The sequence below is a fragment of the Mytilus trossulus genome, unplaced genomic scaffold, assembly GCF_036588685.1.
Source record: "Mytilus trossulus isolate FHL-02 unplaced genomic scaffold, PNRI_Mtr1.1.1.hap1 h1tg000070l__unscaffolded, whole genome shotgun sequence".
Lineage (NCBI taxonomy): Eukaryota > Metazoa > Mollusca > Bivalvia > Mytilida > Mytilidae > Mytilus > Mytilus trossulus.
In genome coordinates this window covers 1,063,551-1,068,682 of record NW_026963294.1, presented here as the reverse complement: position 1 = coordinate 1,068,682, position 5,132 = coordinate 1,063,551, and positions in this window count along the sequence as shown.

Genomic DNA, 5,132 nt, shown 5'->3' with positions numbered 1-5,132 from the left:
CATGACTGGTGTTTGTTTTTACATCTACAGTTTTAGTAAAACGATACTCTGTTGCAATCAAAATATATAACTTGAAGAAAAGACACCAGAGGGACAGTCAAACTCATATATCGAAAATAAACCGACAACGCCATGGCTTAAAATGAAAAAAGAACTCCGTTGAAATTTCAACACAGAAAGTCCCTAATCAAATGGCAAAATCAAAAGCACAGACATATAAAACGAATTGACAACAAATGCCATATTCCTGACTTGGTACGGGCTTTTTTTATGTAGGAAATGGAGGTTAAAAAGCTAGCTAAACCTCTCACTTGTATGACAGTCGTTAAAATTTCATTATATTGAAAACGATGTGTGAAAAACCCCAGACATAATGGGTAGAAATGTCAAAGATATGGGTACAGCAGTCAACATTGGGTTATAATCTTAATCATTATAAAAACTTATATGTGCCAATGAGTATAAGACACTTATTGATAACGAGAATTAAAAGCAAATTCTCACATTTTCTAAAATGATTGGTAAACTTTTGAATTAAGATAAACATAAAAAAAATTAACAATAGTTTGATAATGACCAATTGGATTTATTTTTCTAATATAGAAAAAAGAGTAGAACTTATAATTCAAATACAAAATGGCAACGTCATGGCAAAAACAAACAATAGAAAACAATCTACAAATTACAAAACAAAATAAAGATTGCTCAGCATGAACTTTCTTCTCTAAATACACAAAGTCGAACGGAATCAAACATGGTTCTTATGTTATCATTTTGTCATTTATATAGTCACCTACCGAATAATTTTAAGGGGACATCAGGTTTGCACTCTATCCATCTGTCAGTCTGTCTGTCCATCCGTTAGTCCAGCCAGTCCGTACTCCACATTTTTTATTCATGCTTGGAGATATTGATTTGATATTTGGTGTATTGTTTCATCATGAAAAACTACCGTTTAAGTTTGAAATTTGTTCTGGTCTGATGATTTTTTGCAGAGTTATGGTCCATGGACTTACAAAATTGACTTATATATTGTGGTTTGGCATGCTTGATATGTGTTATAGTGTACACCATGACCATTTGATCAAGTTTAAATTTTGTTCCATTACAATGATTTTTTACCATAAGGGGACCATGTATTGCCATGCTATTCTCACAGAACGCTTGTTAAAGTAACTGTTAGAGAACTTCAAGTCAGGAATTGAAAACTTTTCGAAATTTTCGATCTATAATGCTCTTCAGCTTCGTACTTTATTTTGCCTTTGAAATCTTATTGAATTCGATTGTCACTAATGGGTCTATTGTAAACGAAAAGCACGTCTGTCCATAAGAAAATGTTTCTTCTCGAAGTGACATTAACCATATGTGGATTCTAAAAAAATCTAAAGAACTTCTGTATAATTTTAAATCTCAATCCTTTTTCTGAAATTTGTTCTATCAAATTTTTGATTTTGCCAACCCTTTCTAAAAAGTGAAAATAACAAAAATACTAAACTCACAGGATAATTTAAAAGGAAAGTCCTAAATCAAATGGCAAAATAAATAGCATATACCACAATTCCCTCTGTGAAATAAATGTCAAGTGTCTTAAAGAAATAATACATTAATCTGTTCAACATAAAAATTGTAGCATACATTATAAATTCATAACATTAGGATACCATACGGCATATTTGGTTAATAGCGAACAAACAGATAAAACATGGTACACCATGGTACAAAGAGGAACAAGTAATCGGTATGATCAAGTTTCTTTATTTGTCAACATATTTGTTGAATTTGGAGGTAGACTTTTTCAACAAATTGTCGGCATTCCTATAGGAACGGACTGTGTGCCTCTCCTTGTCGACCTTTCCTGCTTTCATATGAGTTGGAGTTCCTTTAGACACTTGTATTAACAAGAAAATAAAAGAAGCCAGGTCATTTAATTTCACATTCAGATATATTGATATGTTCCTTTTTGACAACACTCCAAACTTTTTTTAATTATGTTCCATTAATATATTCTGCAGAACTAGAATTTAAAGAAACAACAGACACGGCTTCTTTTGCTATCTCATAACCAGAATCAATGACAAATGAGACGGTTTTAATTTTGAAATTGCCAATCCCCCCCACACACACACCTTAGTAGAAATGTCTGTCTGAGTAGAAGGTTGATGAAAATTTAAATCACAAAAAATACTGAAGTCCGAAGAAAATTCAAATCGAAAATCCTCAACCAAAGGGCAAAACCAACAGCTCAAACACATCGACCGAATTGATAACAACTGCAATATTCCTGACATGGTACCGGCATTTTATAATGTAGAAAATCGTGGATTAAACCTGGTTTTATAGCTAGATAATCATCACACTTGTATGAAAGTCGTATAAAACTCCATGATATTGACAACGAAGTGTGAAAAAAACCCACACATAATAGGTAAAAATGTAAACAAAAAAAGGGGACAGCAATCAGCATTGTGTTATTATCTTTATTATTATAAAAACAAACATATAATATGGTAAAGAGGTAAACCAAGACCTTGTTGATAAATATTCTGTATCAACTTCGCAAATAATACATGATGGTCTTAAAGTATAGATTATGGGTACCGACTTTGTTTAACATCTAAATAAAGTGTTATAGTATTCTTTCATTTGTCTTCATGAATATCATTTTTACTGTTTATAGATATAAGAAGATATGGTATGAATGCCAAAGGGAAAACTCTCCATCCAATTCACAATTTAAAAAAATATAGGTCAAAGTACGGTCTTCAAAATTGACCCTTGGCGCACACCGAACAGAAAGCTACAAAGGGCCACAAATACACTGAACTCAGAGGAAAATCGAATTGGAAAGTCCCTAATCGCATGGCAAAATCAAATGACAAAACACATAAAAAACGAATGGACAACAACTGTCATATTACTGACTTTAAACCCATTCAAATGGGAAAACCATCAGTAGTACCACTTATGAACCACGTTAAAAAAAGGAAAATTACTGAAAAAACAGGTTCCTGACTTTAGACGCTATTAAATGCAGCGGATTTAACGTTTTAATAAGTACCAATTTTCATCCTAACCCGAAACAGTAGTATAAAATCACAACATAGAAAGACACACAATAAAATAGCAATTGAAATAGCTTAACTCAATCAAAAGACATATGAACACATGCAAACATACACTAAACGAATAAATTTGATCTATGACACAATGTAAAAACAAAATCACTAAAATAAGGTTTAACAAATAAACAGTAGAATACAACGGTGAACTATTGCAAAATTACAGAACGTAAACCATAAATAAAGGCTACAATGGTATACTGCGGTTAGAAATTCATAAATTTATTGAGAAAAACCAAATTGGGGTTACATTAACCTAGAACATATAATATTGCCGCCAAAGAGAATATTGCACACAGGTAAAATAATTTTGTTGTAAGGTATTCATTATAGAAGGAGAACAATTTTTTTTGTTTGTAGTACGAGAAACAGAAGTAATGTATGTTTAGTCTGTTTGTGCTTATATCCTTTTGACGTGACTCTGACCTTTTTCATCCCGTCAAAGTGTTATTTCTCTATGACAATTTTTGTATACTTGTCTTTTATTTTTGTCAATATGCCTTGTCTATACAGTCTATCTATCATTAGCCTCTAAAACTATGCAATAGCCTATATGTCACCAACCTCCAGAGACTATACATTAGCCTATGTGTCATCAGCTTTCACAAACTATGCAATAGGCTATGTGTCATCTCCTCCACAATCTATGCAATAGCTTATTTGTGATCAGCCTCCAGAAACTATACAATAGCTTATTTGTGATCAGCCTCCATAAACTATACAATAGCCTATTTGTGATCAGCCTCCAGAAACTATACAATAGCCTATCTGTCATCATCCTCCACAAACTATACAGTAGCCTATGTGTCATCTCCTCCACAAACTATACAATAGCATATGTGTCATCTTCTCCACAAACTATGCAATAGCATTTATGTCGTCAACCTCCACAAACAATGCAGACACCTTTGTGTCATAAGCCTACACAAACTATGCAATAGTCATCAACCTAAAAAAATCTTTAAAATAGCCTATGTGTCATCAGCCTCCACAAACTTAGCAATAGCCTGTGTGTCAATAGCCTCCACAAAATATACAATATCAATTGTGTCGTCAAGCCCAATAAACAATACAATAGCCTATCTGTCATCATCCTCTACGAACTATGCAATATTCTACTTGTCAACAGCCTCCACAAACTATACAATAGTCTATGTGTCATCTCCTCCACAAACTATACAATAGCCTATGTGTCATCTCCTCCACAAACTATACAATAGTCTATGTGTCATCTCCTCCACAAACTATACAATAGCCTATGCATCATCTCCTCCACAAACAATACAATAGTCTATGTGTCATCTCCTCCACAAACAATACAATAGTCTATGTGTCATCTCCTCCACAAACAATACAATAGTCTATGTGTCATCTCCTCCACAAACAATACAATAGTCCTCCACAAACAATACAATAGTCTATGTGTCATCTCCTCCACAAACAATACAATAGTCTATGTGTCATCTCCTCCACAAACAATACAATAGTCTATGTGTCATCTCCTCCACAAACAATACAATAGTCTATGTGTCATCTCCTACACAAACTATACAATAGTCTATGTGTAATCTCCTCCACAAACTATACAAAAACCTATGTGTCATCAGACTCCACAAAATATACAATAGTCTATGTGCCATCAGACTCCCCAAACTATACAATAGCCTATGTGTCATCAGCCTTCACAAACTATACAATATCCTATGTGTCATCAGCCTCCACAAACAATGCAGTAGTATAGGTGTCATCGGCATCCACAAACTATACAATAGTCTATGTGTCTTCAGCCTCCACAAACTATGCAATAGTCTATGCGTCATCGGCCTCCACAAACTATGCAATAGCCTATGTGTCATCGGCCTCCACAAACTATACAATAGTCTATGTGTCATCTCCTCCACAAACTATGCAATAACCTATTTGTGATCAGCCTCCACAAACTATACAATAGTCTATGTGTCTTCAGCCTTCACAAACTATACAATAGTCTATGCGTCATCGGCCTTCACAAAC